This window comes from Phyllobates terribilis, unplaced genomic scaffold (genome assembly GCF_046119375.1).
Source record: "Phyllobates terribilis strain yellow unplaced genomic scaffold, ASM4611937v1 Scaffold_930__1_contigs__length_534896, whole genome shotgun sequence".
Classification (NCBI taxonomy): domain Eukaryota; kingdom Metazoa; phylum Chordata; class Amphibia; order Anura; family Dendrobatidae; genus Phyllobates; species Phyllobates terribilis.
The window spans coordinates 174,209-200,996 of NW_027363690.1; the positions used below are offsets into that span (position 1 = coordinate 174,209).

At 48.0% G+C, this 26,788-nt stretch overlaps 1 pseudogene; it reads left to right on the forward strand.

Annotated features, from left to right (window-relative positions):
• The first annotated feature begins 4,458 nt into the window (after positions 1–4,458).
• LOC141240617 (mitochondrial fission regulator 2-like) lies at positions 4,459–24,989 on the forward strand (annotated as a pseudogene).
• Positions 24,990–26,788: the final 1,799 nt, after the last annotated feature.

Below are 26,788 nucleotides of genomic sequence, written 5' to 3' on the forward strand. Positions count from 1 at the left end.
GGACCCAAGGCCGGAGACGGCGCAGAGGAGGGAGCAAGACGCATGGCAGCAGGTAAGGGGGACGCCTATACCCCATACCGGAAGACCGCTTACCTGCCCCAGCTCCCCGTCGCAGAGCCCGAAGGTCCCCCTGCCGTGCCCGAGACCGCCATGACACCGCCACCGACTAGGCCCCGACCGGAAGCCGCCGTCGCGACCCCTGTGACGTCACGCGTCGTGACCCGGAGCGTGACGAAGCAGGAAGAGCCCCCGGCCTGGTCGCAAGGCCTAGCGTTTCAGGGCGCCGCGTCACCAACAGCGCCATCTACCTCCGCGGAGTCCCCGGCCTGGTCGCAAGGCCTAGCGTTTCAGGGCGCCGCGTCACAAACAGCGCCATCTACATCCGCGGAGCCTCCGGCCTGGTCGCAAGGCCAGGTAGCCCAGGGCGCCGCCGTGCTAACGGTGCCCATAACCTTCCAGATGCCCCCGGCCTGGCCGCAAGGCCTGGGTAACCTGGGCGCTCCCACCATCGCGCCTGCACCCGTGAAACCAAGGGTGCCACATCTGGGAGAGGACCCCTTCAGCCAGCACACATGGCCGGACGGGCGGCCTTTCATCTGGCCCGAAGAATTCTTGGAGCTGGAGCGGCAAAAGAAACTAGGTCCCTTGTGTGAGCCCCTGATTCCGGCTCCACAGCCCGTGACTCGGGTCTCGCCTCCCCTGGAAGAGGCTCAATTTGCGTGGGACCCCAAGGGAGATGATTTAATGGGGTTCACCGAAAAGAGCCGGGCGGCCGCAGAAGAGCGCAACGAAATCTGCCGTCAGCAGCTCGCTCAATTCGCCAAGGAGCGGGAGGAGAGGCGGGTCAGAGAGCAATGGGCCCAGACCCGAAGCGCGGAGCAAAAGAGCCAGACCAGGAGGGACCCCCGTGCAGCGGATCGTCCCCGTACCATCGGGACAGTCATAAAGTTCAACGCGCAGCATGGGTGGGGCTTCATAAAGGACCGCAACACCATGGGGGACGTCTTCGTTACCCGACGGGACGTCGAGTCCCACTTGCCGGAGGGTCACAAAGGCCGTGACCTTTACGTCGGTGACGAGGTCACGTTCACCCGGCACAAGTGTGCCAAGGGACCGTACGCCCTCCACGTACACCGCCTGACGGAGGAGGAGTTGCGGTGTAGGGAGGAAGAGCCAGAAGACCCGGATGGGTTCAAGGCTAGGAGGTACTACGATTGAGAGCGGTAGTACGAAAGACTGTAAATAGTTACCCGTCGGGGTACCCAAGTAACCGTGGCTGCTGTGTAGTTTAGTCCCCGTTGGGACCAGTGAACAGTTTAACCCGTGTGCCCCCTATCCAAACCAGGCTGAGGACTGTGAGCAGCCACCCCTTTCCCTTTACCTGGCCGGGGACTGAGAACGGCCAAATTCCCTGTAAATAGTTGCGCTTCCTAAGGCGCCCCCTACTGGTTTTATGAGAAACCATCTTAAACAAAGAACTGTCGCACTTTACCTGGTCATGAGTTGCACGGTGGCCAGAGGAAGAAGAAGGAAAGAGACGACGAGAATGTTATAACGTTGTTTATATGAAAAAATTTATATATATATATTTATATAGTATTTTATATGGTTATATTGAAAAAAAAAAAAATGTATGTTTTGGTGTTTTGTGTCTTACAGCCCGAGGACGTGCTGTGATTTACCAGGGGGGAATGTAGCACCCTGAGGATCCGGCTGCTACAGGAGTATTGCACCTCAGCCAGAGGTGTGATATTCCACTCCCGGGTAAGGATGGAGTGTGGGACTGAGCTCAGTTAGACTGCATGCACTACATACATCCCATTTCCGGGGGGCAGGCCGACGGTACTCCCACTTAGAAATGTGCAGGTACGACCGTGTCTGTCCCTGGCTGGAGTGGGAGGGGGTTGGTATATCCCTGTAGTGTAGGGGCAGATAGGGGGAGCAGTCTGGGTAGAGCTAGGAGCTCATTGGGTGCTGGTCACCTGAGCTCACACATAGAGGGCTATATAAGGAGGGCACCAACTAGAATCAGGGTCAGTTGTAGAGGAGCCTGTCAGTGAGTGACAGAGAACAAGTCGGCAGAGAGGAACAGCTGAAGGAAGAGCAGCCCTGAAGAAAGAAAGAGAGAGAGGAGCAGTGAAGAAGGACCCAGAGGGGGAAAACAGAAGGGACCCAAGAACCCAAATTAGAGCACCGGGTGAGGAGTCAGCACAAGGGTACCGGAACCCAAACTGGTGGGGGCAGAAAACACATCCCTAGCCAGAGACCGGAGGCTGTGGGCAGCATCTGCCACGGCCACCCACTACATCCACCCTGAAGGCATACCACATGGAGGGTCAGGGAACCTAAGGCCAAGGGTTGCCCAACAGAAGGCCCGAGGGAGCTGGACCTAGGTGGATCACTAGTGGGGACGGCGGAAGAAAGGACAGAGGGAGAGCTCAGGGCCACGCTCCGGACTTGCTTGGGGGTTGGCTGGATCCAGGACCTGGTGGACGCAGCACGGCTCGGGTGGTCACTTGAAGCTGGAGTGACCAGGAACAGCAGCAGTGAGTAAAATACCCTAAACTGCATAACCCGACTCTGTCTTCAATTGCCGTCTGCACTGCACCACCACAACCCCCATCCTCTACACCTGTCCCCCTGAGGCTATACCCCTCCCGTTGGGGGTTATCCTACCAAGCTGCACCACACAATCAGCCTCAGCGGACCCTGCTGCAGCGGCGGCCACAGTGACCGCAACACAACGGGTGGCGTAGTCGACATGAAGAACATTACAACATCTGTAGGACTGTCACATAACCCTGAGTTTGACACCCTGGGCACGGGCCGGGTCACAGCCGCTCGGAGACTACAACCCCCATCTGATCCGGTGCCGGGTATTCCCCTCACAAGGAATATGTCCCAGGGGGCGCGTCACATAGACAACGCTGACAGTGGAGAGGGACATGGTTAGCCTGAGCTCATGAATATTAAGGACTGCATAGCAGGAGCTGATCATTGAGAGGACTAGCAGAGCTGCAGCAGATAACACAATTGTAGCACCCCGAGGACTCGGCTGCTACAGGGGTATTGCACCTCGATCCAGAGGTGTGGTATTCCACTCCCGGGTAAGGATGGAGTGTGGAACTGGGCTCAGTTAGCTGCATGCACCACACTCACCCCATTTCCGGGGGACAGACCAACGGTACTCCCACCAGATAGATGTGCAGGTACGACAGCTTCTGTCCCCGGCTGGAGTGGGGAGGGGGGAGGAACATCCTAGTGGTGTAGGAGCAGATAGGGGAGGGACTCTGGGCATAGGTAGGAGCCCATTGGGTGCTTGTCACCTGGGCTCAGGTGTCAGAGGGAGTATATAAGGTGGGCACCATCTTAGGACAAGGTCTTTTTGGTCTGCTCTGTGCAGAGAGGAGCTCAGCCAGAGAGGGCTGACAGGGAGCTGTGGCTCAGTCTGGGCCCAGCTCCAGAGCCAGGCCTGGAGAGGAGGCCTGAAGCAGAGAGAGAGAGAAAGGAGAAGAAGGAGGAACAGAAACACCAGGAGAGGCCCAGAGATGCAAGAGAAGAGGGAACCCTGAGATCCCACGAGTTAACGGGTGAAGGGTTGGCAGAACAGGGTACCGGATCCCAAACTGGTGGAGGCCAATTATCCTCAGCCAGGAACCGGAGGTCGTGGACAAGTTTTGGCGCGACCCCTCGCCATATCCACCAGGAAGGCATACCACGTATAGGGTCAGGGAAGCCGGGAAAGGTTTCACCACCAGAAGGCTCGAGGGAGCTGGACAAAGGTGGATCCCTGGTGGGGACGGCCAGTAGGAAGGAAGAGAGGGGAGCTCAGGACCACGCTCTGGAACTGCCTGGGAGTTGGCCGAGTCCCGCACCTGGTGGACGCAGCACGGCTCGGGTGGTCACTCTTGGCCGAAGTGATCTGAATACCAACTGTGAGTAAAGCTGTGAAAACTGCAATGCACGTCTCTGAGCTTCCTTGTCACACCACTACCACTATCATCATTCCCTGCTTCACCAGCTGCCCTGAGGCTATACCTCTCCCGTTGGGGGTTATACCATCCACGCTGCACAACCACACCACCGGCCTCAGCGGTCTGCCCTGCAGCGGCGGCTTCATAGCTGCAATCAACGGGTGGCGTAGTCGAACTCTATAACATCTTAATGCCGAGCACTGCCTCTTAGTTTGACCACCCTGGGCACGGACCGGGTCACCGCCACGAGGACTACTACCCCTGTCAGATCCGGCTCCGGGTATCCCCCGCATGCGCAACGCAGCACAACATGGCCCAGGGGGCGCGTCACAATGATTTATCAAAACTACAGCAAGGAGCCCAGTAACATCACTGGATTCGGGGTCTCGGCCCCCACATCATGCTGCTCTCAGATGAGGTAGCATAAACCTGGTGACAGATTCCCTTTAGTAACATCAGACACGATCTTCCATCCAACAAGTCAATGGACCCGAATAATTCAGACTCAGGATTTCTGACTATGATGTTGGCCAGGAGAGTGTGTGAAAAGAGTCTCCTTCCTGCAGACGATCATGCCTTTCAGCTTTGGAAGATGAGCTGCTGCAGCAGAGAGTACAGATTGCTGCCATTGTTGCCCTACAACCGTCACAAGCCGCACAGTCTTGTAAGCCATTGTTTTTGTAATCCTTATAAATCACTTAATGGGTTAAACAGGTCAAGCTTTTGCTATGTATTTGGTATGATTTGATCTCGTTTTTGTTTCTCAGATACAGAATCAATGTGCTCATTTAGCTGCCCAGGTAATGCCCTCTCACCCCCATCTTCAGCTTCTCCACCACTTTCCGCACAGTTTTTGCAATTTACAACCCCAGTAGCTCCGCTGCCCCCTCCTCCTCCTCCTCCTCCTCCTCCACCACCCCCAGTCCCATCTTCCCAACTAAAATCTGCACTTGATATTATAAGAGAACGTAAAGCTTCTCACAAATGCAGCCCGACGGAAAGTGAGGCTTCAGAGAAAGGCAGTGTGGATCAGCTCCCCAGTATGATGGATGTGTTAAAAGGCATGAATTCCATCAAGCTTCGGGCGGTCGAAAGGTCATTTTATAGATTTTCTTTAAATATATATTTTTTATTACAGACATGCGTGAAATAGAATGAAGGAGAAAACTGTAAAAAAAAAAAAAATCTGTCACTGAGCCTGCATCTTTCCCTGCACATGACTGCTGATCTCATGAGCTGTCATGTGCCTTTAACAGCCGCAGTCGGATCCGAGATCCACCCGCAGCTGTTAACCAGTTAAATACCGCTGTCAATCACTAGCAGTGGCATTTAATACACACCTGCCAGAAGCTCGTCACAAGACACACCCATAGGCGTCCCTGTCATGTGATTGCGGGGTGCCAATGTGTTGTCATGACAGCCGGGGGTCTGCAGAAGACCCCTGGCTGTCATTGTAGATCCCCTGTGGCCGGCATTCATAGGAGATTGTGATTTCTGCTATACATAGCAGTGCTGAAGCCCTGCTATGTGTAGCACAGGTAATCAGATGATTGCAGCTTCAAGTCTCCTAAGAGGACTATTGCTGCCAGTAAAAAGTAAAAAAAGTTTTAAAAAACATAAAGGTTTAAATCACGCCCTTTTGCCCTATTGAAAATAAAACCATTAAAAAAATATACGCATATTTGGTATCGCTGTATTCAGAAATCTCCGATCTATCAAAATATAAAGTAAATTAATCAGATCGGTAAACGGCGTAACGACAAAAAAAATCTAAACTCCAGAATTATGTTTTTCTTTTTTTGCCTCCGCAAACATAACAGGCGATCAAAACATTGTATCTACCTCAAAATTATATAAATAAAAACGTCCGCTGAGGGCGCAAAAAATAAGCCCTAACCTGGCCCTAGACCCGAAAAATGGAGATGCTACGGGTCTCGGAAAATGGCGACATAAGCGATTTTTTTTAATTTTTTTTTTACAAACTTCTGATTTTTTTTTTCACCACTCACATATAAAAGAACCAATACATGTTTGGTATCTATGAACTCGTACTGACCTGGGAATCATAATGGCTGGTCAGCTTTAGCATTTAGTGAACATGGTAAATAAAAAAAAAAAATTACAATTGTGGAAATGCACTTTTTTGCAATTTCACCGCACTTGGAATTTTTTTCCCGTTTTCCAGTACACGATATGGTAAAATAAATGATGTCAATCAAAAGAACAACTTGTCCCGCAAAAAAAAAAGGTACCGTACAGACCAAAAGTTTGGACACACCTTCTCATTTAAAGATTTTTCTGTATTTTCATGACTATGAAAATTGTACATTCACACTGAAGACATCAAAACTATGAATTAACACATGTGGAATTATATACTTAACAAAAAAGTGTGAAACAACTGAAAATATGTCTTATATTCTAGGTTTTTCAAAGTAGCCACCTTTTGCTTTGATAACTGCTTTGCACACTCTTGGCATTCTCTTGATGAGCTTCAAGAGGTAGTCACCGGAAATGGTCTTCCAACAATCTTGAAGGAATTCCCAGAGATGATTAGCACTTGTTGGCCCTTTTGCCTTCACTCTGCGGTCCAGCTCACCCCAAACCATCTTGATTGGGTTCAAGTCTGGTGACTGTGGAGGCCAGGTCATCTGGTGTAGCACCCCATCACTCTCCTTCTTGGTCAAATAGCCCTTACACAGCCTGGAGGTGTGTTTGGGTTCATCGTCATGTTGAAAAATAAATGATGGTCCAACTAAACGCAAACCAGATGGAATAGCATGCCGCTGTAAGATGCTGTGATAGCCATGCTTGTTCAGTATGCCTTCAATTTTGAATAAATCCCCAACAGTGTCACCAGCAAAGCACCCCCACACCATCACACCTCCTCATCCATGCTTCACGGTGGGAACCAGGCATGTAGAGTCCATTCTTTCACCTTTTCTGCGTCGCACAAAAACACGGTGGTTGGAACCAAAGATCTCAAATTTGGACTCATCAGACCAAAGCTCAGATTTCCACTGGTCTAATGTCCATTCCTTGTGTTCTTTAGCCCAAACAAGTCTCTTCTGCTTGTTGCCTGTCCTTAGCAGTGATTTCCTAGCAGCTATTTTACCATGAAGGCCTGCTGCCCAAAGTCTCCTCTTAACAGTTGTTGAAGAGAAGTGTCTGCTGCTAGAACTCTGTGTGGCATTGACCGGGTCTCTAATCTGAGCTGCTGTTAACCTGTGATTTCTGAGGCTGGTGACTCGGATAAACTTATCCTCAGAAGCAGAGGTGACTCTTGGTCTTCCTTTCCTGGGGAAGTCCTCATGCGAGCCAGTTTCTTTAAACCAGACAATGTGAACTGAGGTCTAAGATGGCAGACATACAAGAAACAGAGGCATGTTCACACTAGCAAAAAAGAAGCAAGACAAAAATATATCTCATACCCTACCATAATTATATATAAATGTAAAGCAAAATTGCATAATAAATATAGGGTACTTAGTGAACTATTTTTGATCAAAAAAAGTATACAAGCCGTCCCACCAGCGGCAAGGTGACCCTAAATTGGGACGGTACCTATACTGCCTATATTAAAAACCTTACTGTATATCAAAGTTGAAGTAATGCATATAAAAGGGTAGACAAATAGGACCGGGTCCCAACTCCAGACCACCTAGGCCCGTGGTAAGCTACATATATACCAATCAGCTCAACAAAGGGCATGCCACACCCTTAAATTGCACAGAATGCAAACAAGTCAAAAAACCAGACAATGTGAACTGAGGTCTAAGATGGCAGACATACAAGAAACAGAGGCATGTTCACACTAGCAAAAAAGAAGCAAGACAAAAATATATCTCATACCCTACCATAATTATATATAAATGTAAAGCAAAATTGCATAATAAATATAGGGTACTTAGTGAACTATTTTTGATCAAAAAAAGTATACAAGCCGTCCCACCAGCGGCAAGGTGACCCTAAATTGGGACGGTACCTATACTGCCTATATTAAAAACCTTACTGTATATCAAAGTTGAAGTAATGCATATAAAAGGGTAGACAAATAGGACCGGGTCCCAACTCCAGACCACCTAGGCCCGTGGTAAGCTACATATATACCAATCAGCTCAACAAAGGGCATGCCACACCCTTAAATTGCACAGAATGCAAACAAGTCAAAAAACCAGACAATGTGAACTGAGGTCTAAGATGGCAGACATACAAGAAACAGAGGCATGTTCACACTAGCAAAAAAGAAGCAAGACAAAAATATATCTCATACCCTACCATAATTATATATAAATGTAAAGCAAAATTGCATAATAAATATAGGGTACTTAGTGAACTATTTTTGATCAAAAAAAGTATACAAGCCGTCCCACCAGCGGCAAGGTGACCCTAAATTGGGACGGTACCTATACTGCCTATATTAAAAACCTTACTGTATATCAAAGTTGAAGTAATGCATATAAAAGGGTAGACAAATAGGACCGGGTCCCAACTCCAGACCACCTAGGCCCGTGGTAAGCTACATATATACCAATCAGCTCAACAAAGGGCATGCCACACCCTTAAATTGCACAGAATGCAAACAAGTCAAAAAACCAGACAATGTGAACTGAGGTCTAAGATGGCAGACATACAAGAAACAGAGGCATGTTCACACTAGCAAAAAAGAAGCAAGACAAAAATATATCTCATACCCTACCATAATTATATATAAATGTAAAGCAAAATTGCATAATAAATATAGGGTACTTAGTGAACTATTTTTGATCAAAAAAAGTATACAAGCCGTCCCACCAGCGGCAAGGTGACCCTAAATTGGGACGGTACCTATACTGCCTATATTAAAAACCTTACTGTATATCAAAGTTGAAGTAATGCATATAAAAGGGTAGACAAATAGGACCGGGTCCCAACTCCAGACCACCTAGGCCCGTGGTAAGCTACATATATACCAATCAGCTCAACAAAGGGCATGCCACACCCTTAAATTGCACAGAATGCAAACAAGTCAAAAAACCAGACAATGTGAACTGAGGTCTAAGATGGCAGACATACAAGAAACAGAGGCATGTTCACACTAGCAAAAAAGAAGCAAGACAAAAATATATCTCATACCCTACCATAATTATATATAAATGTAAAGCAAAATTGCATAATAAATATAGGGTACTTAGTGAACTATTTTTGATCAAAAAAAGTATACAAGCCGTCCCACCAGCGGCAAGGTGACCCTAAATTGGGACGGTACCTATACTGCCTATATTAAAAACCTTACTGTATATCAAAGTTGAAGTAATGCATATAAAAGGGTAGACAAATAGGACCGGGTCCCAACTCCAGACCACCTAGGCCCGTGGTAAGCTACATATATACCAATCAGCTCAACAAAGGGCATGCCACACCCTTAAATTGCACAGAATGCAAACAAGTCAAAAAACCAGACAATGTGAACTGAGGTCTAAGATGGCAGACATACAAGAAACAGAGGCATGTTCACATTAGCAAAAAAGAACCTTGCGGCAAGGTTTTTAATATAGGCAGTATAGGTACCGTCCCAATTTAGGGTCACCTTGCCGCTGGTGGGACGGCTTGTATACTTTTTTTGATCAAAAATAGTTCACTAAGTACCCTATATTTATTATGCAATTTTGCTTTACATTTATATATAATTATGGTAGGGTATGAGATATATTTTTGTCTTGCTTCTTTTTTGCTAGTGTGAACATGCCTCTGTTTCTTGTATGTCTGCCATCTTAGACCTCAGTTCACATTGTCTGGTTTTTTGACTTGTTTGCATTCTGTGCAATTTAAGGGTGTGGCATGCCCTTTGTTGAGCTGATTGGTATATATGTAGCTTACCACGGGCCTAGGTGGTCTGGAGTTGGGACCCGGTCCTATTTGTCTACCCTTTTATATGCATTACTTCAACTTTGATATACAGTAAAGTTTTTAATATAGGCAGTATAGGTACCGTCCCAATTTAGGGTCACCTTGCCGCTGGTGGGACGGCTTGTATACTTTTTTTGATCAAAAATAGTTCACTAAGTACCCTATATTTATTATGCAATTTTGCTTTACATTTATATATAATTATGGTAGGGTATGAGATATATTTTTGTCTTGCTTCTTTTTTGCTAGTGTGAACATGCCTCTGTTTCTTGTATGTCTGCCATCTTAGACCTCAGTTCACATTGTCTGGTTTTTTGACTTGTTTGCATTCTGTGCAATTTAAGGGTGTGGCATGCCCTTTGTTGAGCTGATTGGTATATATGTAGCTTACCACGGGCCTAGGTGGTCTGGAGTTGGGACCCGGTCCTATTTGTCTACCCTTTTATATGCATTACTTCAACTTTGATATACAGTAAGGTTTTTAATATAGGCAGTATAGGTACCGTCCCAATTTAGGGTCACCTTGCCGCTGGTGGGACGGCTTGTATACTTTTTTTGATCAAAAATAGTTCACTAAGTACCCTATATTTATTATGCAATTTTGCTTTACATTTATATATAATTATGGTAGGGTATGAGATATATTTTTGTCTTGCTTCTTTTTTGCTAGTGTGAACATGCCTCTGTTTCTTGTATGTCTGCCATCTTAGACCTCAGTTCACATTGTCTGGTTTTTTGACTTGTTTGCATTCTGTGCAATTTAAGGGTGTGGCATGCCCTTTGTTGAGCTGATTGGTATATATGTAGCTTACCACGGGCCTAGGTGGTCTGGAGTTGGGACCCGGTCCTATTTGTCTACCCTTTTATATGCATTACTTCAACTTTGATATACAGTAAGGTTTTTAATATAGGCAGTATAGGTACCGTCCCAATTTAGGGTCACCTTGCCGCTGGTGGGACGGCTTGTATACTTTTTTTGATCAAAAATAGTTCACTAAGTACCCTATATTTATTATGCAATTTTGCTTTACATTTATATATAATTATGGTAGGGTATGAGATATATTTTTGTCTTGCTTCTTTTTTGCTAGTGTGAACATGCCTCTGTTTCTTGTATGTCTGCCATCTTAGACCTCAGTTCACATTGTCTGGTTTTTTGACTTGTTTGCATTCTGTGCAATTTAAGGGTGTGGCATGCCCTTTGTTGAGCTGATTGGTATATATGTAGCTTACCGCGGGCCTAGGTGGTCTGGAGTTGGGACCCGGTCCTATTTGTCTACCCTTTTAGATGCATTACTTCAACTTTGATATACAGTAAGGTTTTTAATATAGGCAGTATAGGTACCGTCCCAATTTAGGGTCACCTTGCCGCTGGTGGGACGGCTTGTATACTTTTTTTGATCAAAAATAGTTCACTAAGTACCCTATATTTATTATGCAATTTTGCTTTACATTTATATATAATTATGGTAGGGTATGAGATATATTTTTGTCTTGCTTCTTTTTTGCTAGTGTGAACATGCCTCTGTTTCTTGTATGTCTGCCATCTTAGACCTCAGTTCACATTGTCTGGTTTTTTGACTTGTTTGCATTCTGTGCAATTTAAGGGTGTGGCATGCCCTTTGTTGAGCTGATTGGTATATATGTAGCTTACCACGGGCCTAGGTGGTCTGGAGTTGGGACCCGGTCCTATTTGTCTACCCTTTTATATGCATTACTTCAACTTTGATATACAGTAAGGTTTTTAATATAGGCAGTATAGGTACCGTCCCAATTTAGGGTCACCTTGCCGCTGGTGGGACGGCTTGTATACTTTTTTTGATCAAAAATAGTTCACTAAGTACCCTATATTTATTATGCAATTTTGCTTTACATTTATATATAATTATGGTAGGGTATGAGATATATTTTTGTCTTGCTTCTTTTTTGCGAGCCAGTTTCTTTGTAGCGATTGATGGTTTTTGCAACTGCACTTGGGGACACTTTCAAAGTTTGCCCAATTTTTCGGACTGACTGACCTTCATTTCTTAAAGTAATGATGGCCACTCGTTTTTCTTTACTTAGCTGCTTTTTTCTTGCCATAATAAAAATTCTAACAGTCTATTCAGTAGGACTATCAGCTATGTATCCACCAGACTTCTTCACAACACAACTGATGGTCCCAACCCCATTTATAAGGCAAGAAATCCCACTGATTAAACCTGACAGGGCACACCTGTGAAGTGAAAACCATTGACGGTGACTACCTCTTGAAGCTCATCAAGAGAATGCCAAGAGTTTGCAGAGCAGTCATCAAAGCAAAAGGTGGCTACTTTGAAGAACCTAGAATATAAGACATATTTTCAGTTGGTTCACACTTTTTTGTTAGGTATATAATTTCACATGTGTTAATTCATAGTTTTGATGCCTTCAGTGTGAATGTACAATTTTCATAGTCATGAAAAAACAGAAAAATCTTTAAATGAGAAGGTGTGTCAATCTTTTGGTCTGTACTGTATATTGACAAAAAATAAAAAACTTGGCTCTGGGAATAAGAGTAGAAAAAAATGAAAGGGCAAAAACAGAAAATTGCAAGGTCATGAATGGGGTTAACAATGCTGTACCCTTCTCTGGAAGTCCCACATATAATGAATGTAGCAGTGGCGTGAATGCTTGAGAAGGCTCAAATATAATGTGTCTCTTCCAAGCCCCATTCATGGTGGGGGTCTTCCATGCGGACCTCCTGCGATCAGCAGGCTTATCCTGTGGATATGACTAGCCCAGGGGAATGGGGATGACTCGGTACCCGGGCCTTTAGCCTGGCCTTTAGGGATGTCACGGTGGTCGGCTCCCGGGCCCGTACTCTGGGCCTCTCTTTTAAAAGGGTTGGTGTTGTAAAAGAAAGAGTTTGTGACGCCACCTGTGGCTTCTGGTGAGGATCACCAGTGCTGCGCAGTCCACTGAGGCAGGTGATAAGGCAGCTTGATGGTATAGCTCCCCACAGGTAGAGCTGGGCCTCAGGGCAGTATAGGAACGGGGATGCAGGACAAAGAGACTCCGCCGGGCCAGATCAAGAACAGGGATGGACACAATAGTCACTTCAGTACCTTTTACTGGTGGAATTTCAGGCACTCCCAGGAGCACTGTAGGGTGAAGGTTGTATGTCCAGATCCTCCCCAATGAGCAGGTTTTGGGCCTCCTGGTTCTGGCTTCTGCGTAGTAAGTTTCTGACCTGCCTGGAGCTAGGCCTAACTTTGCCTCTGTCCTGCGCTGGCTGACCTTGTGGTAGGGCCTTCTCTTGGAGAGCACGCTCACGACCTACGGGGCCTATGTGTCTCCTGGCTCTGGTACGTATCAGCACTTTAGCGATCCTGGGACCTGTAGTTCTCCAGGGATTCCAGTTTATCTTACTGGGTCGTGGAGATCCCGGCAAGCTTCGGTAACTACTTCTTCTTCGGGGTGAGCTAGTTAAGCTCCTCTGCCCCCTATGAACTAACTCTCTACTCTTCGCCTTCGGCCTACTCGGACCCTCAATAGGCTACTCACACTAACGGCAGCGTGCCGCGTTTCACCGATCTTATGGCGCCGACACACCTACAGCTCACCTCACTGAGCTACACGTGAGTCTAGAACGTGCTCCACTGCAGACTGACCTCTCTCAGGCTTTTGCACTGCAGGAACTCTCACAACAGGTTTGCTTTCTGTCGTCTCCAGTCTAGACTAACTGCTGCCTGGCTCCACCTTCCCTTATATATCTCCCTAAGGAGCTCCCTCTGGTGGTCTGAGGTGGAAGTTGGAGATGTGTGAATGGTTATGGGGGCCTCTTGTGGAGGAATCCTTCAGTACACCCTCCTGGGTCTGTGATACCAAGCACAGCTGGGCTTCACATTCCCCCCTAGTTAAACTCAGCACTCCCGGGCTGAAGTACATTTTATAACAACAGTAACAATAGGAAACATAAGCAATACTAGAACACTCTTCCCTTTATGGGAGGCACGGATCTTAAACGTTGCAGAAACAATACAAATACAGAGTGTCCTCAGAATCCAAGTCTCCTATGGTGAGGTTCCCATACAGGATGTCCATCTCACAAGGTAGAGTACTTTGGTAGTTTTGAGGGACCTGTCCTAAACTCTCTACGCAGGCCCTGGGGTGGCTGCAGGGCATGAAGATCCGAGTTGGACCTCCAAAAGAGCCACTCCAGATAGGTTTTCCTTCTGAGGTCACCTGAAAGGGGCACTCCAGGGAGCGCAATTATATACAATAAGAGTTTTTGGGCTGCACACAGTCCTCAGCCATGCAGTTCATTATGCAAATAAAGAATTAATAGGAAAAAGCACAAATTGATAAGCATGCATGAAAACAAACAGTTACGCAATACATTACAATTTAATACTCAATACCCCAGGGGTAACTATCTACATTCTCTGAAATTTTGCTACTTTACTCAGTGTACCTAGCAGGAGGTTTACCTCTTGTGCTGCGTACTGATCTGCATAGTGCTGTGGTTAGTGGAGTGTCAGTATCTGTATCCTCAGTTACCCTACCAGTTTTACATGTAACCATGTTGTAAAATTGCCTTAACCTCTCTCTTGGACTGGCAAGTCTACCATTGGCTGGGCCCTCTTGCTCCGCTCCTGCCGGGGATCCTTCATCCGGGGATACTTCTTGAGCTGGCTCTTCTGCAGCACTTACAGGTTCAACTTGCTGTGGAGGGTTTTCTGGCTGTTCATAGAATTGGAGTACTGGAATGATTACTGCACCTCCTATTTGAGGCCAATCCGCTGGGAAGTCTCCAAGGTCAGTGTGTATCACTGTTTCTTTAGGTTCTTCCTGGGTTGTGAAAGACACTTCTTCCTGAGTCTTTAGTAGATGTAGACACAACTTCAGGTGGTCCCTAGATATTGTCGCAGTTGTTCTTCCTCCATCTTTGCTGATCAAACACGTCTTCCTGTTGTCAAACCTTGAATTCAACACAGTGTAGGGTTCTCTCTCCCACTGGTCATCAAGCTTGTGTTTCCTCCGCTTCCTTTTCAATACCACTTCTCCTGGTGTGAAGGGTTCTGCTGGTGCACTTCTGTTGTATTGTGCCTCTTGTTTATCCCTCACCCGAGTGAGACTGTCTTCGACACAGGCTTGGACTCTCCTGTACTGCTCCTGTCTGGTCGTGTCCCAGTCCTCAGTGGTCACATCAGCTTCAGGTTCTACCACACCAAGCTTCAGGTCCATGGGCAACTTCCCTGGTCTTGCACGCATGAGATATGCCGGAGTGCAATTGGTGGAACTTACTGGTATGTGATTATACAGATCCACTAGGTCAGGTAGTAGGTCTGGCCACTGGCTTCTCTCTTCTAGTGGTATGGTCTTCAGTAGATCGATGATGATGTTATTCATCTTTTCACAGAGACCGTTAGTTTGGGGGTGGTACGGTGTAGTCCTGATCTTTTTATACCCGTACAGATGGCAGAACTCTTTGAACAATTCAGCCTCAAAGGCCGTGCCTTGGTCAGTCAGTACCTGTCCAGGCTATCCATGGGACCTGCAGAAGTACGCTTGGAACGTCTTAGCTGCTGTCTCTGCTGTCAGGTCTTTGATAGGGGAGACCACCAGGACCCTGGAGTAGTGATCCACCATGGTCAGGGCATAGGAGTATCCTGACCGACTGGGTGACAACTTGACATGGTCCAGGGCCACGATCTCCAGAGGGCGAGTCGTCTTGATGGGTTGCAGGGGTGCCTTCTGGCTGCTGTAGTCTTTTCTTCTGAGGCTACAGGGTCCACAGTCTCTGCACCACCTCTCAATGAAGCTGCGCATCCCCACCCAGTAGAATCGACACTTCAACAGGGTCTCTAGCTTTTTCTAGCCAAAGTGCCCCGCCTGATCGTGGTAGGTCTCCAACACCATCTGGATGTCCGTCTTGGGGACCACTATCTGCCACACCATCTCGAGGGTTTTGGGATTGACGTACCTCCGGCACAACTTCTCACGGTAGATAAACAGCCGGCTTCTCTCATTCCACAGCTGCTTTGCTTGGAGAGCCGCATCCTTCTCCAGGGAGGAACCTTCTTGGGTTATCAGCTCCTTGATACGGCTGACAACCGGGTCGCTGTCCTGGGTCTCTTTCCAGCTGTGGTGAGGCAAAGGGTTTAACGTCTTACCGCGTTGCTTCCTGGAGGCTCGTAGCTCGTGGGCCATCCCATTCCGGTGGAAGGCAGGTAGTTCAACCTCTTCCAGGTCATCCACTTCTTCTTCTGTGTCTGACTGGTGAGGCATCCTGGACAGGGCATCGGCGTTGGCGTTCTTGCGGCCCGCCCGGTACTTTATGGTGAATTGGTAGTTTGACAGCCGAGCCATCCATCGCTATTCCATGGCTCCCAGCTTGGCTGTTTGAAGATGAGTTAAGGGGGTATTGTCAGTGTAGGCAGTAAACTTGCTGGAGGCTAGGTAGTGCTTGAACTTTTCTGTGATGGCCCAGACCAAGGCCAGGAACTCCAACTTGAAGCTGCTATAGTTCTCTGGGTTCCTCTCGGTCGGGCGGAGCTTCCTGCTTGCATACGCGATGACTTTCTCCTGGCCATTCTGCTTCTGACTTAAGACAGTGCCCAGGCCTTCATTGCTGGCATCTGTATACAGCAGGAATGTTTGGCTGTAGTCAGCGTAGGCTAGGATCTCATCACCTGTCAGGATCTCCTTCATCTCTTGAAATGATTCAGCCTGTTCTTTACCCCAGTGGAATGGAGGGTTTTTGCTTTTGGGGGACTGCCCTACCAGGAGGTCTTGCAGAGGAGCTGCCTTCTTAGTGTAGTCCTTTACAAACCTCCGGTAGTATCCGACTAGTCCCAAGAACTGACGCACCTCCTTGAGGTTCTTCGGCTCCGGCCACTTCTGGATGGCAGTAACTTTCTCCGGGTCTGGTGCTACCCCTTCCGGACTGACAATGTGCCCCAGGTACTGTACCTTTCTCTTGAGCAGGTGGCACTTTGAGGGCTTCAACTTCATCCCGTACCGGGACAGTGACTCAAATACCTCTGCCAGGTGTTTCAGGTGGTCCTCGTACGTTCTGGAGTACACAATTACGTCATCCAGGTAAAGTAACACAGTCTCGAAGATGCGGTGTCCCAGGCAGCACTCCATCAGTCTCTGGAACGTTCCGGGGGCATTTTAGAGTCAAAACGGCATGCTGTTGAACTCGCAGAGTCCCATCGGGGTGGTGAAGGCCGTCTTCTCCCGATTCTCCTCAGCCACAGCGACCTGCCAGTAACCACTAGTGAGGTCAAGGGTAGAAAAGTAATTTGCAGACTTTAAGGCAGCTAGGGACTCTTCTATGCGTGGTAAAGGGTATGCATCTTTATGTGTAATGCGATTTACTTGACGGTAATCTACACACATTCTCATGCTCCCATCCTTTTTCCTAACCAGCACTAGGGGAGCCGCCCAGGGACTACAACTATCCCTAATTACTCCCGCCTTCCTCATGTCATGCAGCATTTCTTTTGCCTTCTGGTAGTGAGCTGGGGGTATAGGCCTATAACGTTCTTTAATTGGGGAATGGTTGCCTGTGGAGATATGATGTTGAACCCCCTTAACCCTCCCAAAGTCAAGTGGATGTTTACTGAACACCTGCGAGTATTCTTGAACCACCCGGTGTACACCCTGTTTTTGATGGGCAGGAGTGGTGTCTGTCCCAACATGGAGCTGTTGACACCAATCCTCCACCTGGGTTGCAGGGTCATTATCTTCCACTTCTTCTGGTGAAGTTAAGGACTCCGCCACATGGATACAGTTGTTGTTGACAGCATGTAGTTTAGCAACAGTGGCATAACGTGGCAGTTTGACCTCATCTTCCCCTAGGTTAAGAAGACGGACAGGCACCCTCCCATTACGTACATCTACCACCCCCCTGGCGGTTAAGAGCGTGGGTCTGTGCTCAGAGCAAAGGGGTTCTACTACCGCCTGGTAGCTCTGTCCTCTAAGACCTATGGCAGCTCTACACCAGATGAGCATTTCACTCATTGGGGGAACAACAATGGGTATAGGGTCTGTTACCCTCACGTTACCGATTTCACCATCTGTTAATTGTACTTGCTGTTGATACATCAAGACGCGGATTTCTCTCTGCAGCGCCCTCCTCTGTCTCGGTCTGGCAGTGTCAGCGATCTCTTGGAGCAAGAACACAACCTCTCCCAAACAGTTACCAACAACATTAGTGCCTAGTACCATATATGGGTTGCTGTCATCAGGGTTAGTCTCCACTACAATAAGTCCCTGGTCCTTCAGCTCCACTCTCCCCACCTTACAGTCACATTCTTAACCCCGAGTAGGTTAAGGGGGAGTCCATTTGATGCATATACAGACAAATTTGGAGCTGGCGGACGCAGATCGTCCATGGACCAGTACCTCTTGTAGAGGACTTCAGGTATGATGGTTACCTGAGATCCTGTGTCCAGCAGGGCATGCATCGGGATCCCGTCCAATACAATGGACAGGAAAGGTCTTCCTCCGACGAACCTGTTGTACCAGTCTGATGGACCTGGTGAGTCTACTCCTGGGTGGCGGCCTTCGGACCCAGGGTTTTCTCGTTTAAGGGACAATTCAGGGCGATGTGTCCTGTCTTATGGCATCGGTAACAGATCGGTTCCCTTGGTGGACGGCGTTGGTCACTGGTCCTCGGCGAGGGTGGTGTTGGCCTCCTCCTCCTCCGCATCCAGGGGACATCCTCAGGGCTATCAGCTAGCAGGATCTTCCCTCCTCCCTCAGGCTCCGTCCGCAGCTGCAGGGCACTCAGCACGGTGGTCAGGGTTTTACTCAACTGACGCACCTCTGAGCGCAGACTGTCCAGGTCTTTAGGGGACGTTGTTGGAACCTTAGCTTCAGCAGTCACTGGAGAAAAGGTGGGCGTTGCAGGCTCTGGGGTTGCCCCACCCTAGTAACATTGGATGGCATTTGTCTCCAGGGGCTGTAGTCCTTTTATAGCCATGTCCTTTAGATTGTCAAAGGTGGCATCTGGATGATCCAGGGACCACCAACGCACAGTCCTGCTCTCCTCTGGAGACTTCAGTCCCCGGACAAACTGTTCCTTCAGCATTTTGTTCTCATTCTCAAAGCTGGTCGGACTAACCTGGTTCAGAGCCCGCAGGGCCCCTTGAAGATGCCAGGCGTAGTCACGAACATAGTCCTCTGGTTGTTGGGAGCAGCTGTAGAACCTCATCCGGAGGTCCGCCTCAGTAAGGTCCTCAAAGACAGTATGTAGTTTTTGGAATATTGCGGACACTATCCCCGGTCTGCGGCCGACCATGTTTCCACTTCCCGCTCTGCAGCACCGGTCAGCTGTCCTAATACAACGGCAGCTCTTTGTTTGCCGGTCATAGAGTACATGTCCAAAATACCACATATCTTCCGCTTAAATCCAGACAGGGTATCTGGTTTGCCGTTGTACTGGCGGAGCCACTTTTCTCCAGGAATGTACGGTAAAGTCATAGGAATAACAGGTGTTACAGGCGCTGCTGGTGGAGCGGCGGCTTCGGCCTGCCCATTATCGGGGACGTTGACCGGTAGGTCGGCGTTCTGCTGTTCGACGGACATCTTAGCGCCCCCCTAGTTAACCGTGGCCTACCTTCTGGTTTTTCTTCCGGTAGGCCGCAGCTCCGCAGGTGACGGTTGTCTTCAGGACCTTGCGTCGCTTGCATCCTACGTCAGAGCGTTCAGCGACGCTCCGTACAGGACCTGGCGCTTCCTGATTTGACATCAAGGCGTGGGGTGTGTCCGGGACTTCGTGCTCTTTTGCAGGTACGCCCCTTATTTTCCCGCGGTTACGCCCTTCTTCTCGCTCAACGGCCCAACAATGGCGGCTATCTTCACCACAACTTTTCGTACACAGTTCAAAATAAAGGCGCACAGTACCCGGTGGCAACGGGCAAAACACGGTGTCGTTGCAGTGGGCACGTGATCCTGTTTGCGACGCCAGGAAAGAGATGACTAGCCCAGGGGAATGGGGATGACTCGGTACCCGGGCCTTTAGGGATGTCGCGGTGGTCGGCTCCCGGGCCCGTACTCTGAGCCTCTCTTTTAAAAGGGTTGGTCTTGTAAAAGAAAGAGTTCGTGACGCCACCTGTGGCTTCTGGTGAGGATCACCAGCGCTGCGCAGTCCACTGAGGCTGGTGATAAGGCAGCTTGATGGTATAGCTCCCCACAGGTAGAGCTGGGCCTCAGGGCAGTATAGGAACGGGGATGCAGGACAAAGAGACTCCGCCGGGCCAGATCAAGAACAGGGACGGACACAATAGTCACTTCAGTACCTTTTACTGGTGGAATTTCAGGCACTCCCCGGAGCACTGTAGGGTGAAGGGTGTATGTCCGGATCCTCCCCAATGAGCAGGTTTTGGGCCTCCTGGTTCTGGCTTCTGCGTAGTAAGTTTCTGACCTGCCTGGAGCTAGGCCTAACTTTGTCTCTGTCCTGCGCTGGCTGACCTTGTGGTAGGGCCTTCTCTTGGAGTGCACGCTCCCAACCTACGGGGCCTATGTGTCTCCTGGCTCTGGTACATATCAGCACTTTAGCGCTCCTGGGACCTGTAGTTCTCCAGGGATTCCAGTTTATCTTACTGGGTCGTGGAGATCCTGGCAAGCTTCGGACCCGGTGTCCGGTAACTACTTCTTCTTCGGGGTGAGCTAGTTAAGCTCCTCTGCCCCCTATGAACTAACTCTCTACTCTTCGCCTTCGGCCTACTCGGACCCTCAATAGGCTACTCACACTAACGGCAGCGTGCCGCGTTTCACCGATCTTATGGCGCCGGCACACCTAAAGCTCACCTCACTGAGCTACACGTGAGTCTAGAACGTGCTCCACTGCAGACTGACCTCTCTCAGGCTTTTGCACTGCAGGAACTCTCACAACAGGTTTGCTTTCTGTCGTCTCCAGTCTAGACTAACTGCTGCCTGGCTCCACCTTCCCTTATATATCTCCCTAAGGAGCTCCCTCTGGTGGTCTGAGGTGGAAGGTGGAGATGTGTGAATGGTTATGGGGGCCTCTTGTGGAGGAATCCTTCAATACACCCTCCTGGGTCTGTGATACCAAGCACAGCTGGGCTTCACAGATAGGTGATAACTTGCAAAGTTAAAATTAACTTATGCAAACATGATTTCAATAATTATATTAGGTTTAACATTTCAGAGTAGTCTGTCCCTAATCATAAATATGCTGTATTAGCCCCACTAATAGGATCTTAGACAAGTCTTTTCAGAAAATGGATAGCAGGTGATTGATTCATTTTTTTAGAAAAAGTCTGTAAAAAAAAATCTTATTAGACATAGCAGCAATGAACGAAAAGTGGTTTGTATGAAGAGCTAAGTTATAGCCTGTCAGCCCGTCTGTTACAGAATGGCAGTGATGTTTATTTTCACTGCTTTTTCACTTTAGATCCCCTGGTGGGAAACCCTCAACCAGGAAAGACAAGAAGAGATGTTCACTTAATGATCCCACAGACCCTGCAGCCATTATAGCCAAAGCCTTGAAGCAGAAGTTTGCGCACAGAAATGGTGATGACGCTGTCAATAAAGAAAATAGATCTCATGAGGAGTCTCCGTTCTCCAGTCCTGAAGCCCCAATGGTACTGTTTGTAAATCTTACATGACTGACCAACCAAAAATCAGGCTTATGAAAGATCGTGAATGGAAGGTTTGTTGCTGGATCTTTAAACGGTTTATCCAGGACTATTTTATCTTTTTACTATAAGCCTAAAAACTAACAGGCAGGTTGTTACTAACAGTGGCAACTACCTGCCTGTTGTATCCGGTGCCGGCTCGGAGAGGTCACCGACCACTGTCGCCGGCGATTCAGCTGCTCCAAGTCAACAGAGCAGCTCTTCTTCTTCCAGGCTGCTCTGTTGATGGGGCGTGGCTACCGACGTTAGGCAACTTGTGAGTCGGCTGCCAATCAGCATGACGTCAGCAGTCACGATCCATCAAGAGACCAGAGCAGAAGAGAAGCCGCTGCTCTGTAGACATGATATTAGCAGAAGCCGCTGAATTGCTGTGACCGCTCTGTGTCAGCAGAGATCTGTGCAGGGCACAACAGACTGGTAGTTAGCAACTACCTACCTGTTAGTTCTTAGGTCAATAGTTAAAAAAATGTAATAGTCCTAGATAACCCCTTTTAACATTATATACTTGGCAGCAATTATCTATCGTGTGACGTGGCCATAAGACTAAGTCAACTGTATAACATGGTCCTTGACTGTATAACATGGTCTATTACTGACCAGTGATAAGAAAGTATAAAAGCACGGACAACCCCATTTATTTGAAATATGGTTCCTAATGTTGGCGGCACTAGCTACAGATATAGACCCTAATTGCTCTATAGGGGTTGTCCATCAATAAAGACAATTTTTTTAAATACTTAAATGCATGCATTTTTAGCTAAAAATAATTTTTTGGAATTGGATTTGATTAAAAATTTTGCACCGTTTGCCTTTTGTAGTCTCTATCTTGCACTGTCTAAGAATCCATCAGTGAGCTTATTATAACAGTTCAATAGGAGAGAACTGTTATAACAAGAGAAGGAGAGTACCTTTTTTTATGTCTTTTTCTGACATCATCTCAGCTGGTTTAAGACCACTGACCACATCAAAGTTGAATGTGCAGGGAAACAAATAGTCTGTAAAAGCCAAATGGTGCAATATATTTAATGAAACCAAAATGCACAAAATATATCTTTAAGTCCACAAAGATGCAACATGCACCAATTGGCAGAACGGGGAATTTTTATCCCCAATGGAGAACTTTTATCCCTGTTACAAAATATGTGCCGCAGGTCAGATGCATGACCGCTGGGAGTCTACCGGAAAAAGCCGAGCAGCTACCTAGGGAATGAATGGAGCAGCTGTCAAGCATGTGCCTTTGCTGAAGCATTCGTCATCGAAACCAATTTTTTACACTGTTGATACTACATAGTAAAAAAAACATAGTTCTTATAGATGCTATATAACCCTTTTAAGGCAACCCACATACTCTAAAATCTAGACCTTTCGGCTGCGTGCCCACGATGCGTTTTTCATGCGTTTCCACTGCGGAATTTCCGCAGTGGAAACTCATTAAAAACGCTTGGTAATCTGCACCACATGGTCCTCAATGGCATTCCGCAATGTCAATGCACATGCTGCGGATTATTCCGCAGCGTTTCTGCGGCGCTCAAAAATCCGCAGCATGTTCATTAATTTTGCGGAAGCGCAGCGGAATTGCCGCCATTGACTTGCATTGAGACGCATATAATCCGTGTCTATACGTTTGTACATGTGGATTATATGCGTTTCTATGTGCGGATGGTACCCAGTTCTGGAGGAGAGAAGACTCTCATCCAGACCTGGGTACCATTGTACCTGTGAAAAAAAGAATAAAATAATAAATAAAGTTTATATTTACCTTCTCGCGGGCCGGCCGGCAGCGCTTATCTTCCAGGACCTGAGATGACGTCGCGATCATGTGACCGCAGGCTGTCTCGCGATATGCCGGCAACCCGGAAGGACCGCGACAACACACGCGGCAGCACATGCGGCAGGGGATCGGTAAGTATAGCTTTATTTTTTACAGTCACACTATATAAATCCATGCTGTTTGCATGGATTTATATAGTGTGACCTAGTTGTCAAGCACTTTCCAAGTGATGCTATCGGGGCTCGGTTAGCTGCATGCATCACACACACCCCATTTCCGAGGGACAGCTCAACGGTGCTCCCATTAGTACAGTAATGCAGGCACGACAAATCATGTCCCTGGCTGGAGTGGGGAGGGGGAAGCACACCCAGTGATGTAGGAGCAGGGGGGGATGGTTTCTGGGCATAGGTAGGAGCCCATTGGTTGGAAGTCACCTGGGCTCATACACAGAGAGGGAGGTATATAAGGTGTCTTCATCTTAGTCGAGTAGAGTCAGTTCAGTCAGGAGGAGAAGAGAAAAGGAGTTCAACCAGGAGGGCTGACAGGGAGCTGTGGCTCAGTCTGGGCCCAGCTCCACGAGGCAGGCCTAGAGTGAAGGCCAGAGCCAGAAGAAAGGACAGAAACAGAAAGGAACAGAAAGGAAAGTAAGAAGGAACAGAACACCAAGAGAGGCCCAGAGACACGAAGGCAGAAGGAAACCTAAGGACCCAGGAGATTACAGGTGACGGGTTGGCAGAACAGGGTACCGGATCCCAAGTTGGTGGAGGCGACTAATCCTTAACCAAGAACCGGTGGTCGCAATCATTTAGTGGTGCGACCCCTTACTACACCTACTAGAAAGGCACACCACATAGGGTCAGGGAAGTGGGTACCCAGCCCTCCCAGGAGAAGATCAGAGGCAGCTGGACAAAAGTAGTGTCATTGGTGGGGCACGGCTGACGAAAGGATAGAAGGGAGTCCTGTGCCACACTCTGGAATTACCTGGGGGTTGACCGAGCCCCCTGCCTGGTGGAAGCAGCACGGCTCGGGCGGTCCTACCTGTGCACAAGTGAACTGGATGAGAACTGTGAGTAAAAAGCTTGAACTGCAACGCCTTGTCTCTGTGCTTTCTCACCGTATGCAGCACTACTGGTACTGGGACGCCCGTGCACCATAACCCCCACCGTCTACTACACTGCCCTGGGGCTTCACTCTTCCCGTCGGGAGTCACACTACCTCAGCTGCATACACCATCAGCCCCAGCGGTCTGCCTTGCAGCGGCGGTTCGCACTGACCGCAATCCACGGGTGGCGTAGTCGGACATTATCCCATAAAAGCCCCCACAAAAGACCGCCATTGGCCTGACCACACTGAGCCACGGGCCCGGGTCACCGCCACGGAGACTACAACCCCCAGAAGCCCGGTTCCGGGTGTCCCTCGGCCCAGGGGGCGAGTCAAATGCACGATCTGCATGCATTTTTTCTGGCAAGGGAGATGCAGAAACGCTGCAGAAATTTTCTGCTTCATTTCTGCATCGTGGGCACATACCCTTATTGGGTAGAAGTGTTTTAACTAATTGAATCGTTGACTGATCCTTCACGATTTTCCCAGTGTATATATGAATGTATATCTGGTTCTAACTTTTCCTATGTTCTTCACTTGTAGTTTGGGCGCCACCTGCTTAAGCCTATTGGGAAAAGAACACAGAAGGAAATTACAAGAAAGCAAGTTCATGTCTGAGTTGATGTTCATACCCCTGATGAAGCCATAATCACTTGGCGTAACGCGTAGGTTATTTATATCCTTCCTTTTTCTTTGAGCAGCTTTATTCTTGGCTAGTGTTGAGCGATACCTTCCGATATCGGGAAATATCGGATCGGATTGGATCGGACCGATACCGAAAAAGTATCGGATATCGCCGATTCCGATACCGGAAACCAATGCAAGTCAATGGGACAGAAATATCGGAATGAAAATAAACCCTTTCTTTCCTTGTAGGTTAATTCTACATGAAGGAAAACAACTAAGAATAATGTAGAATGTATTGGGGGAGGTGGGGGAGACAATAAAGGCATAGAGGTTTAGCCCTATCAAATGGAATAGCAGGAATTAATTTTTTTTTTTAAGACGTTCTGAGTTACGGAAATATTGACTATGTTAAGTATTTTTATATTTTGTCAGATATTTATGTTTCACTACTTCCATGCTCTTCACCTTCTTTTTTACTTCTCCCACACTTTCTCCTTCATCATCCTCAGCATCTTTTTCATCCACTTCTTCTTCACCTTCTTCATCTTCTTCTTCTTCACCTTCTTCGTATTATTCTTTTTTTTTACATTCATCATATTCTACTTTTTCATCTTCTTCATCTTCTTCTTCTTCATCATATTCTTATTTGTGGCAGGCATTCCTCTAGTTGTTATCTATAAAAGGTTGGACATTACACCTTTCGTTCTGCCCGTCACAAAAGATTTACAACAGGATTTGTCCGCGTTCAGTTTGGCCTGCAGCAGCAGGTCTTTTCCAGGGGCATCACGAGGAGGAACGGACTCACCCCCATACACTGCTTAGTCATCTTCTGCTTATAATTTAGATATTATCTTTTGCTCTGATTTTTAGTCTTATGCTTAATGTTCTTCCGCTTTTTGTTCTGCAGCTTCTTGTATTTCTGCTTCTTGGTTTTCTGTCTCTTGTTCTTCTGTATCTTGGTGCTTGTCTTCTCTTCTTTGTCCTCTTGGTCAACTTCTTCAGGGTCATCTTCTTGGTCTTCTTCGGGGTGGTCTTCAGGGTCGTCGTCTTCGGGGGTCCTCGTCTTCGGGGTCCTCGTCTTCTTCGGGTTGGTCTTCTGGGTCCTCATCTTCGGGGTCCTCGTCTTCTTCGGGGTGGTCTTCAGGGACCTCGTCTTCTTCGGGGTGGTCTTCAGGGCCCTCGTCTTCTTCGGGGTGGTCTTCAGGGTCCTCGTCTTCAGGGTCGTCGTCTTCGGGGTCCTCGTCTTCTTAGGGTTGGTCTTCAGGGTCCTCGTCTTCAGGGTCCTCGTCAGGGAGATCTAGAGTGATTACCAAGAACCATTTCAAAAAGCTTGAACTTGGAAATGTAGCAGAAGGTACAAGAAAGCTGAGGAACTACCGAGGACCAGCTGACGGTACTGGAACCCGGATGGGTAGCAGAAGGTACAAGAGCCAATGAAACTGCCGAAGACCAGCTGACGGTACTGGAACTCGGTTACTAAGCAGGAGGTACCTGTGCCAGAAAGCACTACCAAGGACCAGCAGACGTTGGTGGAACTTGGATACCGAGAAGGAGGCACCTAATCCAAAGGCACTGTCGAGAACCAGTTGACGGTACTGGAACCCGGATGGGTAGTAGAAGGTACAAGAGCAAATGGAACTACCGAGGACCAGCTGACGGTACTGGAACCCGGATGGGTAGCAGAAGGTACAAGAGCCAATGGAACTGCCGAAGACCAGCTGACGGTACTGGAACTCGGTTACTAAGCAGGAGGTACCTGTGCCAGAAAGCACTACCAAGGACCAGCAGAC